At 46.5% G+C, this 22,451-nt stretch overlaps 1 protein-coding gene across 1 annotated transcript in view; it reads right to left on the bottom strand.

Annotated features, from left to right (window-relative positions):
* Positions 1–22,451, bottom strand: part of LOC137653900 (protein argonaute-3-like) — a 189,921-nt gene that overhangs the window by 166,272 nt on the left and 1,198 nt on the right. The gene's annotated exons all lie outside the window — the stretch shown is intronic.

Below are 22,451 nucleotides of genomic sequence, written 5' to 3' on the forward strand. Positions count from 1 at the left end.
GACTCGGTGAGTCCCGTTGGCTATGTTGCCTTCTTATTTATCTTACCTTTTTTGGCATACACTATTTAGTAAGATATCTATGGTCTTGAAGGACCACTGGGAGTCTTCCCTTTTTTAATTCCCACTATTATTTCAGGCATCCCCGGAGCAAAAGTCTGCGGCTCGGGCCACACTGAAAGTGTGGGTTGGTGGTTTTGCCCGGAACGTGAAGTCCAAGCGGCCGTACGTCCTCTCCGAGGACTACTGTTCCTTGATTTACCCCAACGCCAAGTCTTCAGCCGCTGTGGCTAGGCATGTTGCAGCTCCCATCATTGCCCACATTGATGCCACCATAGCGGGGTTCATTGATCCGGAGCAGGATCCGTCGGACGCCCCCGGAGATCTAGAAGACAATGTTGCCTCCATGAACCTTGACGTGGAACCCATGTTATTGGATGATCCAGATACAGGTAGGGTGGTAAGTGAGGCAGGTGTTTCCGGCGCTGAGATTCCTATCCTCAGCCCCTCTCTTTCTTCTTCATCTGATCGCTCTTCCTTTCATGGTTTTTCTGGGGACCGTGATTCGTCCCAACGATCACACTCGGTTCCCCCCAAGAATAAGTCTAGAACCTTACCTAAAGCTCGTAAGCCTCATAAGGCTTCTCATGGTTCTAAACAGAATACAAACCTGTCATCTAAGGCTTCTGGCTCCTCCTCTAAGTCTCGCGACCCGGGAGTTCATTCCGCCACTCCTGCTGCTAGCCCGGGCCTTTCCGAATCAGCCATGCTTCGCATCGTGTCGGAGATGCAGGCTAAGTTGGTATCAGAGATGCAGTCTAAGATGGACACGATGTTCTCTAACATCGGTCAGAGACTTGGGGCATTAGAGCAAGGTGCTCCGGAGCGAGTCCAAAGCTCTCTCATCCCGGATGCCTCTAAGCTCCCGCCGTTTGCCAAGAATAACCCTTGGCGTATGGCTCTTCATTCCCCGTTCTCAGACGGAATGTTAACTTTGGAGGGTCTTGGCACTCGTCCCCTAGAGGACTTTGAATTCTTTCCTCCTGGTCTGGCATTTCCATTTCATGGTTATGCCAGGCTTACCGAGGAAGCTTTGGTTCGGTTAGACAAGGTCCCCAAAGAGACAGTCATCTTCCCCAAAGAGCAAGCCCAATCTGTGTGGGCCAGATTCCTGAATGACATCGGCTGCACCAACACCATGTTGACGCCTTATAAGAGCTCCTTCACAATGTTCTTAATGGACAAAAACACCGTGACTCCATGTGTCAATAAGGTAGCAGAGCTTGCCTTCCAATATGCTCTGGAGGAGAAGCCATTGCCTCCCATCCGAGAGGTGGATCCAATCTCCCTCCTTCTTCCTTCAGGCATTGAGTGTTGGGACAACGTCCATACCACTTTTACCTCTGGCAAGCTAGCAGCAGACTGTGCTTCAGTAATGTTTAGTGAGCGGCTTCCCCGTCTCCCGGAATCCCTCATTAAACAGGAGTATGATTCCCGCCTACGCGTTGGCCGTACTCTGAACTTGGCCACTTCCACGGAATCGATAGCCTTGACTTACGATACTGAGAGTATTTTTAAGTCTCTCAACAAGGCTACGTTGCAGTCATTATACTATGACCTGTATGACTTCGCTACTGCTAAACGCAGGTGTCGCAAACATGTCCTGGCAGAGGCGACTATTAGGCATGAACCTAATAAGCTTATCCGGTCCTCCTGTTGGGGTTCAAACCTCTTCCCTGAGGATCTCGTAGAGGAAGTCTTGGCGGAGGCCACTAGAGTCAACCAGAGCCTTAAAGCCCGTTGGGGTTTGACTCCTAAACGTAAATATGACCCTGCAAATTACCAAGCCCGGGGTAGGAAGAAGCTCCGTCCATATACCTCCACCCAGTTCAGATAACAGCAGAGTGGTTCGTCCATTTTCCGGCTGCCTCTTCCCCCATCTCCTGTTGCCCCTGCACAGCCTTCCACCTCTCAGGCTCCTTCGGACGACTATGTCACCGTTCTGCTCCCTAAGAGCCAGCTTTCCGGTGCCTCCGCCACTTCTCCTGCCTTTAACCAGTCTTATGAGGCTCATAGCTCTTCCCAGAGTTATGGTAGAGGTAGAGGCTACCACCGTGGTTCTAACCAGAACAAAGGCAGGGGAAGAGCCTTTCGCAGGGGAAAGAACTTCCGAGGCGGACGTGGAGGCAACTCCTCAAACCAATACTGAGGTGCAGCAGGTAGGGGGGAGGCTCTATGCCTTCCGCAACAAATGGAGGTTCAGTCCCTGGGCTTTCAGTATCATCTCCAAGGGACTGGGGTGGAGTTGGGTTCAAGGACCTCCTCCTCCGAACAAATTTCATCAACATTCCACTCCGGACCTGGTCGAATTTGTCCAGGATCTTTTACAAAAGAACGCCATACAAGAAACGAAACACCTGAAGTTTCAAGGTCGGCTGTTCAGTGTCCCGAAGAAGGATTCAGATAAGAGAAGAGTGATTCTAGACCTATCCCTTCTCAACTTGTCCATTCAATGCGACAAGTTTCGAATGCTTACCGTCTCGCAGGTGCGGACCTTACTTCCCCGTGGGGCCGTCACCACCTCTATCGATCTTACAGACGCCTATTATCACGTCCCGATAGCGAGACACTTCCGTCCGTATCTAGGCTTTCGCTTAGGGGACAAAAGTTACTCCTTCAAGGTGATGCCTTTCGGGCTCAACATCGCCCCAAGGATCTTCACAAAGTTAGCAGAAGTCGCTGTTCAGGAACTCAGAAATCAAGGGATTCAAGTAGTAGCCTATCTGGACGACTGGCTCATTTGGTCAGACACCTCCCAAAATTGCCTAAAAGCCACTCACAAAGTCATCCATTATCTTCAATCTCTAGGCTTCCAGATCAACTTCAAGAAGTCCCGTCTTCTTCCAAAATCGAAGTTCCAATGGCTCGGCCTGCAATGGGATCTTATATCTCATACTCTGTGTCTTCCCAAACCCAAGAGGTTAGAGATTGCAAGGAACACCAAACGCTTTCTCAAAGACAAAGTAAGTTCCAGACGACTCCAAGAGAGGATTCTGGGGTCCCTTCAGTTTGCCTCAGTGACGGATCTTCTTCTGAAGGCAAAATTGAAAGATATCAATCGTGTCTGGCGTTCGAGGGCGAACCGGAAGCTCCGGGACAGGAAAGTCCGCCTTCCTCCCATTCTACGGGAAAGACTTCTTCCTTGGCCAAGAGCAAACAGTCTGTCAAAGTCAGTTCCCCTTCGATTTCCGCCTCCGAAATTAATCATTCACACGGACGCATCCTTATCAGGTTGGGGCGGCTATTCTCAGCTCAGGAAAGTTCAAGGTCTTTGGTCTCCCTTGTTCCGCCAATTTCACATCAATGTGCTGGAGGCCATGGCAGTTCTTCTAACCCTGAAACGTCTCGCTCTTCCCAAGAGACAACACCTTCGTCTGGTCCTCGACAGCGAAGTGGTGGTCCGCTGCCTCAACAGAGGCGGGTCAAAGTCAGGGCCTCTGAACCATGTTCTAGTAGCCATATTCTCCCTAGCAGCCTTGAACCGTTGGCATCTTTCAGCTGTCCACCTGGCGGGAGTCCGGAATGTAGTTGCAGACGCCCTGTCCCGGACCTCCCCTCTAGAATCGGAATGGTCACTCGATCTAAAGTCTTTTCGGTGGATTCTCTCTCAGGTTCCCGGTCTCCAAGTGGACCTCTTCGCCACGGAGTCCAACCACAAATTGAGAGTATATGTGGCTCCCAATCTAGATCCTCAGGCTTACGCCACAGACGCCATGTCACAGAATTGGGACATCTGGGAAAAGATTTATCTCTTTCCCCCGGTGAATCTTTTGCTGAAAGTTCTAGACAAGCTGAGATCCTTCAAGGGACAAGTAGCCTTGGTCGCACCCAACTGGCCCAAGAGCAACTGGTATCCTCTCCTGCGAGAGTTGAGACTATACCCTCACCCGATACCCAATCCGGTTCTGTCTCAGATAGTACAAACACGCGTTGTGTACGCTTTCTCAAACATTCAGAGCGCCCTAACTTTATGGACTTTATGAAGTTTGCGGCCATGCATGGTGCCAATATTGATCCTCAAAACACCCTGTTCCTAGAATCGGATAAACGGGATTCCACCATCCGCCAGTATGACTCTGCAGTTAAAAAATTGGCAAAATTTTTGATAGACTCAGACGTGAACTGTATGAACTTGAACCTTACAGTCACTTTCTTTAGATCTTTATTAGAATCAGGTCTGGCAGCCAATACTATCACCACTATTAAATCTGCTTTGAAAAAGATCTTCCTAGTGGGTTTTAACATAGACTTAATTATTATTATTATTATTACTTACTAAGCTACAACCCTAGTTGGAAAAGCAGTATGCTATAAGCCCAGGGGCTCCAACAGGGAAAATAGCTCAGTGCGGAAAGGAAAAAAAGGAAAATAAAATATTCTAAGAAGAGTAACAACAATAAATATCTCCTATATAAACTATAAAAACTTTAACAAAACAAGAGGAAGAGAAATAAGATAGGAGAGTGTGCTCGAGTGTACCCTCAAGCAAGAGAACTCTAACCCAAGACAGTGAAAGGCCATGGTACAGAGGCTATGGCACTACCCAAGACTAGAGAACAGTGGTTTGATTTTGGAGTGTCCTTCTCCTAGAAGAGCTGCTTACCATAGCTAAAGAGTCTCTTCTACCCTTACCAAGAGGAAAGTGGCACTGAACAAGTACAGTGCAGTAACCCCTTGGGTGATGAAGAATTGTTTGGTAATCTGTGTTGTAAGGTGTATGAGGATAGAGGAGAATATGTAAAGAATATGCCAGACTATTCAGTGTGTATGTAGGCAAAGGGAAAATGAACCGTAACCAGAGAGGAGGATCCAATGTAGTACTGTCTGGCCAGTCAAAAGACCCCATAACTCTCTAGCGGTAGTATCTCAACGGGTGGCTGGTGCCCTGGCCAACCTACTACCTACGACTCTTTGTTAGCTTCAATTCCGAAAGCCTGTGCCAGACTGAAACCGGTTACTCGTCCTACCCTGGTGACCTGGTTCCTTAATGATGTACTCAAATTGGCTTCTTATATCATTAACAGTTCTTGTGATTACATTCCCCTTCTCAGGAAAACACTTTTCCTGGTGAGCTTGGCTTCCGGGGCAAGAATTTCTGAACTGGCAGCCTTGTCGAGAGACCCGGGTCATATTGAGTTCCTGCCTTCGGGAGAGGTCCTTCTTTCTCCTAACAAATTCTTTTTGGCTAAGAACGAAGACCCTCAGAACAGATGGTCCTCCTGGAAAATTGTTCCCCTCACGCAAGATCCGTCTCTGTGCCCTGTTACTACTCTTAGGTCTTATTTATCCCGGACCTCCTCTAACTCCTCGGGGCCTCTATTCGTTAGAGAACAAGGCGGTACCATTACTATTAAAGGGATCAGGCAACAAATTTTGTATTTTATTAAACAAGCTAGCCCTGACTCTTTTCCTCTTGCACATGATATCAGAGCGGTTGCTACTTCGGTGAACTTTTTTCACCACATGAATTTTACGGACCTTTCCAGGTATACAGGGTGGAAATCACCGTCAGTGTTCAAGAAACACTACCTTAAACATTTGGAAGCCCTAAAATTTTCTACAGTAGCTGCAGGGAGCGTAGTTACTCCCAGGTAACTCACAGGTTAATGCCTTGTCTCTTTATCTCTCCCTCTTACCTGCCTCATTTATACCCTATTGTATTCGTTGGTCTCGCACCTGAATACTGTTATTATATTTGTAAATTTTTAAACTCCTGAGTATCTGTATATATTATCACTCACGGCATTATTATACCTACCTTATTTGTCAATGGTCTACCAAGTGGATTTATGTTCATATTTAAGATACCCTTATAATTGTTTTTTGGTACTCATCTCTGATTAAAGCATCCTGTATTTCCCTTACGCTTATGTTTTTTCCTTTATTTTGCAAGTTTGGTGACATTTCTCTTGTATAGATTCACTGGGCGGCACAGGTTCGAGCCCAGAAAAGGGATTTTGACGTAGGAAAAATCTATTTCTGGGCGAGGGACCTGTGCCGCCCAGTGAACCCTCCCAGCTCCTCTCCCTTGGAGTCCCCAAACTTTGGGTGCTAAGGAGTTGGGTTCTGAGCGGATGCAGTGTTAGTAGTACCGAGTGAGGTTGAACGGCTCTCCTCTATTGGGGTTTCTGTCGTGGATGAATCTAAATAGTGCGGGACCTCTGGATTATACGCCCAATTTTATACCGACACCAATAGGTGAGCGAGCTAGTTAACCTAGCACTCCTTTACATTTTTTCTCTGGTATATTTAGCAGTAAATTACCTAAGAATAAGTGCTAAATGGAGCTTATTCACTGGGCGGCACAGGTCCCTCGCCCAGAAATAGATTTTTCCTACGTCAAAATCCCCTATTTGGATGGCCCTGAGTCATCATTAGTTCCCCTAGTTCCATCCTCTCCCTGCTACGGCCTTGGGAGCTGGATCTGAACCCCTATCCAACTCCGCCATACCATGAGCTGGGAACACATACCTTTCTGTTATTCTGGTGCACTCCTCCGGCGGGGTTTCGGGCCCCCGGTGGCCACTTGCACTTGACTCCGGCTTCGGCCTTCCCCACACGATTTATTCACCCCCCCCCCCGGAGGTCTCCTTCAGAGTTCTTACGTAGATCATTCTACTTGTTTATATAATGTAATGGGGATATTTATTATTTAAAGAACCTACCATCGGATTTCCGGCATCCCCGGAGATCTTCCAATGCTTCAGAGTTCTTACGTAGATCATTCTACTTGTTTACAGTATATATAATGTAATGGGGGTATTTATTATTTCAAGGACCTACCCTCGGATCTCCAGCATCCCCGGAGATCTTCCAATCACTAGTCACTGTTCTTATGTAATTACTACAAGCTCCGGCTCACTTACTATAGATTACTCCGTCGCACTACGGAGTGGGTTCACTCGTTTATTTATTGTAGTATTTACAACGGAGCTTCAGCCCTCTTTCGTACGAACCTTAAATCTTATATTTATTCTCAGACTCTTTATAACCTCTTTTGTTATATCAGAGTTCCCGAGAGCATACAGACTTATGTCTTCTTTTTATTACAGAAAGTTCGCTGTGCTGCCAAGGGTTGCTCCGCCTCCTTTAGTGATCCGGTAGGCCACGATGTCCGCCGGTCTCACGCTCATTGTGCCATCCCCTTCGTCTGTGAACCGGGCCAATCCCCTTACATGGTGTGGTTCCCGGAGGCATGCACACTGTGTTATGACCTTACGTCAATCCTGTGGAATGACGATGTGAGTATTTTCAATTTTAATTGATATGGTGATAACATATTTTGAGTTGAATTACTTGGTTTCTTTCTGTAATAATAATATTTGGTACTATCGGGGTATTTTCTCTGTACGACCCAAGGTGAAGCCCCTATGCAATTACAAACCAAAGTCTCGTACTTCAGCTTCGCCAGTCTCTATATCTCCGGTCCCAGGACCCTCCACTACTCCCGACATCCCTATGGGATCCAGACCTCAACCTTCCAAGAAAGGAAAGTCCGCTAAGGCTAAGGCTTCGTCAGAGATCAGTTCCTCGGAACACCCGTTGACAGAGATGATAAAAGAGATAGTGAAGACTCAGATGCAACAACAATCTGGGGCAATAACGGAGCTGAAGGCTATGGTGGCCAATCTTCTCCGCGCGGGGAACCAGGTTGCACCTCCGGTAGCCCCAGACTCTTCTAAGTTGCCTCCTTTCGAGAAGAACAACCCATGGAGGTTCGCTCGCCATGCACCCTACATAGATGGTGCATTAACCCTAGAGGGATTAGGGACCTGCCCTCTAGATGATCTTGAATTTTACCCTCCGAGGCTTCAGTTCCCTTTCAATGGCTTCGTCCGGCTGAAGGAGCATGCTCTTGTCAGGATGGATAAAGTCCCTAAAGAGACTGTCTTCCCTAAGGAGCAAGCCCAAGCTGTCTGGGCTAGGACTCTTGCCGACTGGGGCTGCGTCAACTCCAAACTGACCCCCCCTAAAGGTTCCTATACAATTTTTACCACGCCTCAATCCGTTCCGTCTCCTCTTACGGATAAAGTGGCCGAGTTGACCATCCAATCAGCCAAGGAGGGCTCCCCTGTGCCTGTCCTCAAGGAGACAGACCCCACCTCGCTGCTTCTTCCGGGCTCCTCCGCCCTTTGGAAGGATGCCTCTGCTACCTTTTCGGTGAGTAAGCTCATCCCGGACTGCGCCTCATCTCTCTTCTCTGAGCTCCCCATGTTACCGGATCACCTTCTCAAGTCAGAGCTCGACGCAAAGATGTTAGCCTCCCTATACCCGGATGAGTCTCTATTCCGGGTGTTTGCTAAGAACAACCTCCAAGCGTTCCAGTTCATCCTGCACGATTTCTGGACATCCCGGATAAACTGCAGCCAGTATGTTCTGGTGGAAGCGTCCATTAGGCATGAGCCAAATAGGCCCATAGCCTCCTCCTGTTGGGGCAAGACTCTGTTTCCACAGGAGGAAGTAGACAAGGTCTTACAGGACGCTGCTAGGGCTAACCAGAACTTACAAGTGAGATGGGGTCTTTCGACCAAAAGGAGTGTAGATTCAGGGAAGCAGTCTTTCTTCAAGAAGAGACAACGCTTCCCCCCATATAAGACCAGCCGTGATCAGTTCCATCAAGGCCCTCACTCGTCAACTCCTTCTACCTCTAAGACGGCTTCTCCGCATACAGCTCCTCCACCGCAGGTGGTCTACCTTCCTGCTGCTCAAGGTAACCATCCTACCCCCATGGTTCCTTGGATGCCCTCCCCAGCCTTCAATCCGGCTTACGAATCCTATAATACCTTTCGAGGATACTCTAGAGGCGGCAACAGGGGTAGAGGTCAGTTTCGCCACCGCGGCGGGCCAAGAGCCAGGGGTCCTCGTGGAGGACAGGAGTCTAAATTCACCCCCTCCCAATGAAAGGAATCGGGTAGGAGGGAGACTATACCACTTCCGGGACCAATGGACCTTCAGTCCTTGGGCCCACAGCATAGTATCAAAAGGCCTAGGTTGGAAATGGTCACAAGGGTCTCCACCTCCAGCAGTGACCTTCTTCCAGAAACCGACTCCATTCTTGGAGGAATACACCAAAGAATTACTCAAGAAGAAGGCCATAAAGAGGGTACAGTCACTGAAATTTCAAGGGCGCCTGTTCACAGTCCCCAAGAAGAATTCGTCGGCGCTGAGAGTAGTTCTGGACGTGTCGAAACTGAATGCTCACATTCTTTGCGACAAGTTCCGTATGCTGACTGTCTCGCAGGTACGGACCTTACTTCCCCGTGGGGCCGTCACCACCTCTACCAATCTTACAGACGGCTATTATCACGTCCCAGTAGCACGAACTTCTCCCCCTACCTCCGATTCCGCCTAGGCAAGAAGGCCTTCGCATTCAAAGTCATGCCCTTCGGTCTCAGCATAGCCCCCAGGATATTTACAAAACTGGGGGAGACAGTGCTCGAACAACTCAGGAACCAAGGGATCAAAGTGGTTGCCTATCTGGACGATTGGCTAATCTGAGCACAGTCGATCCCGGAATGCAACAAAGCTACAGCCAAAGTGATCCAATTCCTCAGCAAGCTGGGTTTCAAGGTCAACTTACAAAAGTCTCGACTGCAACCGGCAAGCAACTTCGAATGGTTAGGCATCCAATGGGACCTCACAAGTCACAGGCTCTCTCTTCCTTCCAAGAAAGTCAGAGAGATACCAAGACAAAGAACTTCCTCAAACACAAACAGGTGTCCAGAAGAGCCTTGGAAAGAATCCTCGGCTTACTTCAATTTGCGTCAGTGACAGACCTCTTATTTGAAAGCCAAACTCAAAGACATCAACCGAGTTTGGAGAAAGAGAGCTACAATACATTTACAAGACAAGATCTCATCGATCCCCTCAATCCTGAAAAAGTGACTCCGGCCATGGTTCAAACCAGAGAACCTTTCCAAATCAGTTCCTCTGCAATTCCCTCCTCCACAAGTGACGATTCATACAGACGTGTCTCTGAGTGGTTGGGGGGGATATTACAACCAACAGATGTTTCAGGGCTCCTGGTTCCCCGTCATGAGACACTTCCACATCAATGTACTAGAAGCCATGGCAGTATTCCTGACCCTGAAGCGGCTCTCCCCGCCATGGTCCACTCATATCAGGATAGTTTCAGACAGCACGGCAGTGGTGCACTGCATAAACAGAAGCGGATCAAAATCTCCCAACCTCAATCACGTCCTGGTCACGGTTTTCGACTAAGCAGTAGACAAGAACTGGTTCCTGTCGGCGACTCACCTGGCAGGAGTCCTGAACGTGATAGCGGACTCACTATCCAGGACGAAACCACTGGAGTCAGAATGGTCTCTGGACATGAATTCGTTCCGGTGGATTTCCAGATTGGTTCCCGGTCTCCAGGTAGATCTATTCGCGACACAACTGAACCACAAACTTCCTTGTTATGTGACCCCGAACCTGGACCCTCAGGCATATGCTATGGACGCATTAACCCTGGATTGGTACCGTTGGACGAAGATTTACCTATTTCCTCCGGTGAATCTTCTGATGAAAGTCTTACACAAGTTACGCTCCTTCCAAGGGGCAGTGGCTTTAGTAGCACCGCACTGGCCAAAGAGCAGTTGGTTTCCTCTCCTCTTAGAGTTGAAACTCCGTCCCTTCCGGATCCCATTCCCCAAGATGACCCAATTAGTCCAAACTCAGACTGTGTCAGATTCCTCAAGGATAGCCAAAGCCCTAACTTTGTGGATTTCATGAAGTTTGCAGCCCACAGGGACGCGAACATTGACCCGGAAAATGTACTCTTCATAGAATCAGACAAAAGGGACTCTACAATTAGACAGTACGATTCGGCTGTTAAGAAATTAGCAGATTTCCTAAAGAAGTCAGAACATTCTCGCATGACTTCTAATCTGGCCATCTCATTCTTTAAGTCCCTATTTGACAAGGGCCTAGCAGCTAGCACCATAACTACGATTAAGTCAGCTCTGAAAAAGATCTTCCTCGTGGGTTTCAATATTGACCTGGCAGATTCCTATTTCTCATCTATTCCGAAGGCATGCGCTAGGCTCAGACCTTCGGTTCGCCCACAAAAGGTCTCTTGGTCTCTGAACGACGTGCTAAAGCTAGCTTCGGACATGGATAATGAATCCTGCTCCTACATCACTCTTCTTAGGAAGACCTTATTCCTAATGGCCTTGGCCTCAGGTGCTAGAATCTCAGAATTAGCTGCTCTCTCTCGTAATCCTGAAAATATAGATTTCCTCCCGTCAGACGAAGTACTACTTTCTCCAGACAGAGCTTTTCTAGCTAAAAACGAGGACCCGCAAGATAGGTGGTCCCCTTGGAAGATTATCCCTCTTCCCCAAGATACTACTCTGTGTCCAGTCACCACACTCAGGGCCCTTTTTAGCTAGAACCGCCACCCCCTCGTCTGGCCCCCTGTTTCTCAGAGAACAAGGAGGCACTATTCCCATTCGAGGCATCAGGCAACAGATCCTGTACTTTTATTAAGTAAGATAACCCGGAATCATTTCCCCATGCTCATGATATCCGGTCGCTATCAACCTCCATCAATTACTTTCAGAACATGGATTTTGATGACCTTAAGAAGTATACGGGTTGGAAATCTCCTATGGTTTTCAAACGCCACTATTTGAAGAATCTACAGGCCCTTAAATTCCCCACGGTTGCAGCTGGGAGTCTTATCTCCCCCCAATAATCTATTTGCTCTTCCCTTTCATCCGTCTCTCTCCTTCTCCCTCCTACCTGCCACTCCTGCCACGTCGCCGCTCTCCTGGGTGGGTCGTTTAGCCCTAGAATTATGTTACCACTACTTCACTACCCTGGTTATTACCTGTTAGTATGTTTAACCTTACCTTATTTTATTTCATGTTACCATTCTTTAGCCATGTCAGGATTGAGTTTGTGTTGTGTTTTGATTCTCAGGATGATTCCCTGCATTTCATCTTATTGTCACTCCATCTTTGGGACTCCTGTTTGGCTAATGTGTTATATTTTTAGTTTGCCTACCTTAACATAGTATTTTGTTTTTGGTACATGGTGTTTGACTTTATCCCTTTTATTTGATAGTGTTTTTTTGGGGGGGCTTGGAAGGCATTCTCTGGTACTTTTTCACCGGGCGTCACAGGTCGACCCAGAAAAGGGATTTTGACAAAGGAAAAATCTATTTCTGGGGAGATACCTGTGACGCCCGGTGAAACCCTTCCCTTACGTTGCCCCACCCTTTCCTTTCCAAGCCATAGTTCTTGCAGAAGGATGTAGATCAGAGGGCGCTAGCATCGGGCGTCGGTACAGTGGCGCAGGTAAGGTAACTAGGGCCTCTGTTACGGCCCTTCCCTTTGATGAAGGAATTATCTAAATGGAAGACAGCCTGTGAATAGTGGTTTTCACACGCCCCTGCTTTATACACGACGCCCACTGGGTGTTCGCGCGAGGGTAGTAACCTCTGCATTCCATACTTTAACTTTCTCTGGTATATTTGGAAGTATTTATATCAGAAAAGTGTAAGGAAGGACTCTTTTCACCGGGCGTCACAGGTATCTCCCCAGAAATAGATTTTTCCTTTGTCAAAATCCCTTTTCTGGGTCGACCTGTGGCGGCCGGTGAAAAGGGGTCCTTCTAATACACTTTTCTGATAAAATCTTCCAATTATACCAGAGAAAGATGAAAGCATGGAATGCAGAGGTTACTACCCTCGCGCGAGCACCTTGTGGGTGTCGTGTATAAAGCAAAGGCGCGTGAAAGCCACTATTCACAGGCTGTCTTCCATTTAGTTAATTCCTTCGTCAAAGGGATGGGCCGATACAGAGGCACCAGCCAATCTACCAGAGCCACGCCACCCACGCCCCGACGCGAGCGCCATCTGAACATCCTTCTATTTGGACTTGCTCGACTGTGTGTAATATGTTGTGCTCTCAGCGTTTTTCACGCTTGTGGATTTATTTCGTCATGACCGAAGCTCCATCTTCACCCAGTCCAATGTTAAGTACCATAGTTTGTTTTGACAGCTTTTTGTAGTACCGGGCTTTTGTCATCTAACCAGTATAGTCTGTTTTATCATTACCGTCTGGGCCCGTCCGTCGGCGGCCATTGTTTGTTCCCTTGTCTTGCTGGGAGTTCATCTTAGTCTTGCCCGTTTGGTACTCTGTCACTTAGGTTCTTGGTTAAATCCCTGGCCTTATGCCTTTTTGAACCATCATTATTATTATCGTTATTATTCCCATGGTACTTTTTGCTAGCAAGTCTAGTCTGCGAACAAGAATAGCGTTCTGGCTTTATTATAGTTTAGTACCCGCCCCAGCGAGGCATTCGTCAGTCGACTATTTCCCTTTAATTTAGGTTTTAGCAGACGTTATTCTTCGTTCGTGGTCTTATTTTGATGTTACAATTTTATTATTATACGCTTATAATAGTGTTGTGTGCTTATTAAGTCCTGATTTTGTGACCAAGGGAGCGAGAGATTGGGTTCCCGTTTTCTGTTCTCAGTCACGAGTTACCCTTTTCTCTCGTTTTCTTTCTTAACTCAGGTGGGTGAACGGATTTCCCGTTTTCCGTTTTGTGCGTTCAACGAGTTCTCCCTCCCTCACCCCTCCCTCTACGGGTGTATGATAGCTTACGAGTTATTTAGTTTTGGTTACTTTTCAATAGTTAGCGTTAATTATTAGGTCCCGAGTTCCGTCCTCTCCCCGTTACGGCTTGGGAGTAGATCTGAACATTTTTCCACTCCGCCTTGAGTTCTACTCCGCCATGAGGGATTCTCAATAACTTTGGAACTATTGTTATATATATATTGTTTAATTACAACCCTCTGGGACGGCCTTCATATTGTTTAGATACGACCCTCCGGTGGCCCTTACTCCGGTCTCAGGCCACGGCCATATCCACACAAATATCCATTGTTATTACAATTGAGTTATTATTCACAATAGAATTATTCAGGACCTTTCATCGACCTCCGGCTTCACCGGAGATCGTCAATACGCTTTACTATTATATTAGCCTTAGCCTTTAGCTACGGCTTGTGTTTTATAAATTTCACAATTGAATTATTATTCACAATTGAATTATTCAGGACCTTTCATCGACCTCCGGCTTCACCGGAGATCGCCAATACACTTCACACTTATTTTAGCCTTGCCTTTAGCTACGGCTTGTGTTTTATATTTATTTTACAGGCCTGTCACTGCTTCCCCGACCCTCAGAGGTCGGCAGATTGCTTTAGATTATTTATTCTTATTTCATTATTATCACTTTTAGAATGATACAGCCCCATTGCCATTGCTGGTGCTTTTATATTTAATGTATTTTAATATGGAGCTCCGGCTCTTACTCACTGAATTCCCTTAAGCACCAATATTGCATTAAACTAAGCTCTGTTAGTAGGGTTTTTAATCCCTTACCAGAGTTTCAAGGAACATCAAGACTTATGTCTCCTTTCTTTTACAGAAGGTCCGTTGCACTGCCCAAGGATGCCCTGCCTCGTTCAACGACCCCGTTGGGCATGACCTCTGTCGGTCCCACGCACACTGCGCCATCTCCTTTATCCAGGAACCGGGACAAGCCCCGTATATGGTTTGGTTCCCGGATTTGTGCTCGCTCTGTTACGAGTTGTCCTCAATACTACTGAACGATGATGTAAGTGGGTTTTCCTTTTGTTACTCATTTACCTTTGGCAGACAGTAATTTGACCATTAACCTGTTAACCGTCCCTCTCCCTGACCGTTTTCGCTTTGTGAGCGTCACCCCCTATCCAGCGGATTGGCGCTTAAGCTTAGACCGTGCGGTCTCATCTTCTTGATGCATTTTTTTTTTATTATTCATTTCTTATGAACTTGTTTACTTTTTTTTTTATTATTTTTTTGTATTTCTTTTCTTATTTTTTTTTTTTGTAAATATACTCATTTAGTTATTGTTGAAATAATGAAGAAATCAGGTAAAAAAAAAATGCATGATTTCTTATATTTTTGTATTATTCATTTCTTATGAACTTGTTTACTTTTCTTTTATGATTTTTTGTATTTATTTTCTTATTTTTTTTTTTGGCATAAATATACATATTCAGTCATTGTTGAAATAATGAACAAATTACGTGGAAAATATCTGAGGAAATAAAGAAAATTGCAAATAAACATTTTTATTTTAATCATGAACAAAACATATTTATTATTTTGTATTCCTATTCTATCTATATACCATGTCACTTTCCCCCAATTATGGGAGGTAGCCAACATCAAGGAAGAGAAAAGAAAAAAAAACACAAAGGGGGACATTCATCTCTTTGCTCCTCTCATATTCCAGTTCTATTTATTCCTGTGTGTGCCATTCTTTGAAACATGGTGCTGCACACAAACCAACATCACATTCTTTACACCAGTAGGATGTTTCCTTCCTTTTGCCATTTTTCCAGCAAAGAGCACATTTCCTTAGTGGTTTGTGCTTTTTTTCAGTAGGAGGGCAATATTCAGGGAAATGTCTTTCAAATAAGCGTGAAGGCTTTGCAACAAGTCTTGTTGGTCTTCTTATTGCATCCTTATTTCTTCTTGCATATGTAGACACCATTCTTTCAGCTAGCCTCAGTATAAACTCCCGTCTTGGAGACTTTCCACCAAGCATTTTGTACGTAATGAAAGCATTTAGGAGACACATGTCTAGCATGTGCCGAAATACCTTCTTGTAATACTTTTTCAGCCTGTTTCTTGCTGTTGAAAAATGTACCATAAGATTATCTGATAAATCAACACCACCCATATTGTTATTATAGTCCTCAATTGCTTTTGGCTTAGACTTTTCATGTCCTCTCCTAGATTTTACAATTTTCATGGAATCATCGTGCAGAGTACTCAGAACACATACGTCTTTCTTGTCTTTCCATTTCAACACCATTGATTTGTTTCAGAATGCTGCTACGGTTTCACCCTTTTTTAGTTTAGCATTTTTTATAAATGCTGGCACATCTTTTCTCGTGAGTCTCAGAGTGCCAACAGTTTCAGTTTCATTGTCAACAAGCATATCTGCGAGTGTGGGACTAGTATAAAAATTGTCTGTATAAAGACAATATCCCTTTCCTAAAAGAGGATCCATAAGAGACATAACAACTCTAGATGTCACAGGAAGATTCTTGTATTTATCCAAAAATGTTGTGTTTTTACCTGAATAAATACAAAAGTTCCATATATAGCCAGTGCTACTTTCACAAAGTTCAAAAAACTTTATACCATATCTTTTCCGCTTTGCTGGGATATATTGAACCCATGAGAGGTTCCCCTTCCATCCCATCAAGAGACTCATCAATAGATATATTCTTTCTTGGAATATAATTTTCCCGAAACTTCTTCAAAATAAGGTCTGTGAATGGTTTTATTTTAGCTGTCTTTCTTCCAGGCCCATCTGTTATGGTTGCATTGTCTACTAAATGCAGGAATTTTTGCAGCAAATCAAATCTGCGACCACTCATCACTTTCCGATAAAAAGGAGTAGCAATACTTTCACGTGATGTGAAATACATTGAATTTTCTAACTTTGAATCAATGCCCTGCAAAATAAGTAGGCCTACAAACAGTTTCATTTCACACGCATCTGTATCATACCACCTATTTACTCTTGATTGTGAGGATAATCTATCACCATTTTCATCTAGAAATTCCCCTGCATATCTGTTAGTTTCTGTCACGAGATAATCAATAACTTCTTCATCAAAAAATTTTGCAAAATATTCCATTGGATTTTCCTTATCTATGATGATGAACTTTACACCACTATCTCCACGAAATGTGAAGGGAAGCTTGGTCTTTCCTTTCCTCGTCCAGTCAGACGGCAAAACGTTTTCGTCATCACTCGATGAAAATTCATCTTCATTCTCACTAGAGCACGTGGAGCTATCACTCTCATCTTGAATTTCCTCTTCACCATCAGTACTTTCTTCTTCATCAGTACTTTCCTCAATCATAAATCGTATTTCCTCCTCTGATAGCGTAATTTTTTTACGAGCGCTCATCGTGAAGGGTAGGGGGGAGGGTAGCGGGGAGATGAGAAAAATACAGGAGACCCGTCTCAGCCGAACGCCAAATGCGTACTGAAGAAACAGTTCTACTAAACGTTGTATCGAGTGAACGCAGTTGCCAATGATTACCAGATTTGGCGAGGGTGTTGCCAGACGATGTTCCTTTCGTTTTCTATACGTATGAGCGTGATATGCCGTCGAAGACACCTTGAAAGTATCTTCTAAAGTGGTGGACGTCATATGCCGTCAAGTGCGGTTGCGCAAAGAAAATGGAGGACGGCATATGACGTCGGAGACGGTTAACAGGTTAATATGACATACACGGTATATTTTGGAGACCAATCCCCCTCCTGCATCTCTAATCGCTACAAATCTTTCAGGCCGATGATGACTCTCTTCGGTCAGCAAGGGCTGCTCTTCGTCCTTGGGTGTCGGGCTACGGCAGGAATAAGCAATGAGGCTCGACTACTGCAGCAGTCTCTCCTGAAGTTGCTGCCCCCTTAATTGAAGAAGTCAGAGCAACCATTTGCGCGGAGGACGAACCCCTCGTACCGCTGGACGTGGCAGATCTAGATATACTGTAGACGTAGAACCCATGGACGAGCAGGTAAGTGGTGCCGAGTTGGTGGAAACCCTTTTCTCTCCTACTCCTTCTTCTACCTCTTCCTTTCTCGGTTTTGATAAGCCTACGGCTTCTCCTCGGGATCCCTCTGTCCCCGTACGACCCAAGGTGAAGCCACTACGCACTTATAAGTCTTCAGCTTTGCCAGTATCAACGTCACCGGTCCCCGGACCCTCGACGGCTCCTGATATTCATATTGCTCCCCGTAAAACCACGACTCCTAAGAAGTCCAAGTCTACCAAATCCAAGACACCACCAACGGGTGGCTTTCAGGTACCCTGGGGCGATGTCTTCCCCATCGAACTTGTCAGGGATATCGTCAGAGAACAAATTCAACATCAGTCTGGGGCGATGACAGAGATTAAGGATATGGTGGCTACTCTGATCCGCTCCGGAACTCAGCTTCCTCCTCCTTACGCCCCAGACGCATCGAAGCTACCTCCCTTCGATAAAAACAATCCTTGGCGGTTTGCCTTGCATGCCCCATTCTTAGATGGTTCCCTAACTCTGGAGGGCATAGGCACCCGCCCTCTAAGGGACCTGGAGTTCTACCCCCCGGGGCTAGAATTCCCATTCAATGGCTTCGTGCGTTTAAAGGAACATGCATTGGTCCGTATGGACAAGGTACCGAAGGAAACAGTGATATTTCTGAAAGAGCAGGCCCAGGCTATCTGGGCCAGAACTCTATCAGAGTGGGGGTGTATTAACTCCAAGCTCACCCCACACAAAGGTGCCTACACTATTTTTACGACAGCGGCCTCCATCTCTTTGCTGCTCATAGACAAAATCACAGAGCTGACAATACAGGCCATCAAGGAAGGCTCTTCCATGCCGGCTCTCAAGGAGACGGACCCCACCTCATTGCTTATTCCGGGTACCTCTGCAACCTTCACAGTGGGGAAGCTAGACCCGGACTGTGCCTCTACTCTTTTCTCTGAGAAGCTCCCCAGATTACTAGAGAGTCTTCTCAAAACTGAGTTCGAGACCCGTAATAGACTAGCTAGGTCCCTCCACTCCATCACCTCCATAGAGTCCCTAGCATTGGTTTACCCAGAGGAAACGCTGTTTAGAGTCGTCACAAAGAACCTGCTGCTGTCCTACCAAATAGACCTCCATGACTTCTGGTCGGCTCGAGTTAGTTGCAGGAAGTTCGTTCTGTCTGAGGCCTCCATCAGACATGAACCGAACAGGCTGATAGCGTCCTCCTGCTGGGGTAAGAACCTCTTCCCTCAGAACGAAGTTGATAAGGTTCTTCAGGACGCGGCGAGGGCAAACCAAAATTTGCAAGTAAGGTGGGGTCTCTCAGCCAAAAGGAGGATCGAATCCCAGAAACAGATGTTCTTCAAGAAGAAGCAGAGGTTTATTCCTTACAAGACGGTCCGGGGTAACTCATCGACACAGTCTTCCTCTGCTTCGACTTCTCAACAACCGGCTCCCCCTCAGCAAATAGTCTACCTCACTGCTCCCCCTGGTACACAGCCCAACCCCTCTTGGATGTCCTCTCCTGCATACAACCCTACCTACGAATCCTCCGGTTCCTTTCGTGGACACCAGAGAGGAAGCTTCAGAGGTAGAGGACAGTTCCGCCAACGAGGCGGACCTAAAGCAAAGGGTGCCCGTGGAGGGAGGGGACCTAGGTTCACTCCCTCCCAATGATGTGATGCCGGTAGGAGGGAGACTTTATCACTTCCGAGACCATTGGACCTTCAGTCCATGGGCTCACAGCATAATATCCAAGGGCTTGGGTTGGAAATGGTCACAGGGATCTCCTCCTCCACCAGTGACCTTCTTCCAGAGACCCACTTCCATCCTGGAAGAGTACACCACAGAGTTACTCAAGAAGAAAGCAATCAAACGGGTTCGATCCCTGAAATTCCAAGGCCGCCTGTTTACAGTCCCGAAGAAAGACTCGTCGGCGTTGAGGGTAGTTCTGGACTTGTCGAAACTAAACTCTTACATCCTTTGCGACAAGTTCCGTATGCTGACTATCTCTCAGGTACGGACCTTACTTCCCCGTGGGGCCGTCACCACCTCTATCGATCTTACCGATGCCTATTATCATGTCCCAGTAGCTCGAAACTTCTCTCCTTACCTAGGCTTCCGTCTCGGCAAGAAAGCCTTTGCATTCAAAGTCATGCCCTTCGGTCTCAGCATTGCCCCCAGGACATTCACGAAACTGGGGGAGACGGTGCTCGAACAACTCAGAAACCAAGGGATACAGATCATCGCCTATCTGGACGATTGGCTCATTTGGGCCCAGTTGAACCAAGAATGCAACAGAGCTACGTCGAAGGTAATTCACTTTCTCGCCAAACTGGGCTTCCAAGTCAATCTCCGAAAGTCTCGCCTACAACCATCAAGCCACTTCGAATGGTTAGGCATCCGGTGGGACCTTTCAAAGCACAGGCTCTCCCTTCCTCCCAAGAAGGTAAGGGAGATAGCTTCCAAGGTCAGGAACTTTCTCAAACACAAACAGGTGTCCAGAAGAGCTTTAGAACGAATCCTCGGCCTTCTCCAATTTGCCTCACTGACCGATCTCCTATTAAAAGCCAAACTCAAAGACATCAATCAAGTTTGGAGAAAGAGAGCGACAATACCTTTAAGAGACAAGATCTCGAAGATCCCCTCTGTCTTAAAAATGAGACTACGACCATGGTCCGAACGGAGGAACCTCTCCAAATCGGTTCCTCTACAGTTCCCCTCTCCACAAGTGACAATTCATACCGACGTGTCTCTGAGTGTATGGGGGGGTTACTCCCAACATCAGATGTTTCAGGGCTCTTGGTCACCCGCCATGAAGCAGTTCCATATCAATGTTCTCGAAGCCATGGCAGTGTTCTTGACCCTGAAGAGAATCTCTCCTCCGAGGTCGACCCACATCAGAGTAGTCTCAGACAGCACAGCAGTAGTCCACTGCCTCAACAGAGGGGGATCCAAGTCACCCAACCTGAATCAGATCCTGGTCACTATCTTCGCCTTGGCAGCCGACAAAGACTGGTTCCTGTCAGCAACTCACCTAGCAGGAGTCCAGAATGTGATAGCAGACTCATTATCCAGGACAAAACCACTGGAATCAGAATGGTCCCTGGACATACACTACTTACGGTGGATACTCAGGCTGGTTCCAGGTCTCCAGGTAGATCTATTCGCGACCCAACTCAATCACAAACTCCCATGTTATGTGACCCCGAACCTGGACCCTCAGGCTTATGCCATGGACGCATTAACCCTGGATTGGAACCATTGGCAGAAGATCTACTTATTCCCTCCAGTGAATCTTCTACTGAAAGTCTTACACAAACTCCGCTCCTTCCACGGGGCAGAGGCTTTAGTGGCACCTCACTGGCCAAAGAGCAGTTGGTTTCCTCTCCTCCTCGAGTTGAAACTTCGTCCCTTCCGGATCCCATTCCCCAAACTGACCCAAGTGGTCCAAACTCGTAAGGATGCAAACATCGACCCGGATAATGTCCTCTTCATAGAATCAGACAAAAGGGACTCTACGATTCGCCAATATGATTCGGCAGTTAAGAAACTAGCAGATTTCTTAAAGAATTCAGACCATTCCGTTATGACTCCTAATTTAGCCATCTCCTTCTTTAGGGCCATATTTGACAAAGGCCTAGCAGCTAGCACTATAACCACCATTAAGTCAGCTTTGAAGAAAGTCTTCCTGGTTGGGTTTAACATTAACCTGGCGGATTCTTATTTCTCGTCTATTCCAAAAGCATGTGCTAGGCTTCGCCCTTCGGTTCACCCACAAAAGGTCTCTTGGTCTCTAAATGATGTCCTCAAACTTGCCTCCGACACGGACAACGAATCCTGCTCCTATATCACTCTTCTTAGGAAGACTTTATTTCTAACAGCTTTGGCCTCAGGTGCTAGAATCTCAGAAAAGTGTATTAGAAGGACCCCTTTTCACCGGGCGCCACAGGTCTCTCCCCAGAAATAGATTTTTCCTTCGTCAAAATCCCTTTATTCTCTGTTTGGCTGTGAGATTCAGGACTTTCCTGAATGTTCTACGATCGTCAGATTCTAACAAAAAGAGAGCAGTCGATTTCAATACTGAAGCAACCAGCTCATGGAAGAGGCTTGGGCAAGCCAATTGTCAACATACCTAAACAGACATACAGTCGGCCCTCGGTATTCACAGGTTCTGTCTTCGCTGTTTTAAGAATCAAGCATTCCCTTTGGTGAACCAGGGTTAAAAGGAACGGAAGGGATCCTCGTCAATGATGCCCTTGACGATGACACGGAACCCCTATTCCCTTCAAAGGAGAGCAGTATGAAAGACACACGGCCTCTCGAGAAGTCGAATAATTCGTACTTAACCCGGACCGGGTGAGTGTAAGGATTGTGGGTACTGCCAGATGTACGGTATGAGAGGAGAACTGGGGGTCTCTCTCGAAAAATTCGTTAGTACGGGGGTTAACGGCCAGATCTCCTAAGGAAGTTACGAGCAAGTTAGTGTTCTCTCTCTCTCTCTCTCCCTCTCTCTCTCTCTCTCTCTCTCTCTCTCTCTCTCTCTCTCTCTCTCTCTCTCTCTCTCTCTCTCTCTCTCTCTCTCTCTCTCGTGTGTGTGTGTAAAAAAGTTGAGGATTTTGAAATTGGATTATTGTTATTTAATTATTGCACAGTATGCTCGAGCTGGCGAGTGCACTGTTTTCATATCCATTTCTGGAACGTGGTCCATAACGTCACTCATAGCATGCAACTTTTAACTAAATGAGGCTGAACTTATTGGGTTCCTCTTATACAAACTGAGTCTGTGTTTTG

This window comes from Palaemon carinicauda, chromosome 15, assembly GCF_036898095.1.
Source record: "Palaemon carinicauda isolate YSFRI2023 chromosome 15, ASM3689809v2, whole genome shotgun sequence".
Taxonomy (NCBI): domain Eukaryota; kingdom Metazoa; phylum Arthropoda; class Malacostraca; order Decapoda; family Palaemonidae; genus Palaemon; species Palaemon carinicauda.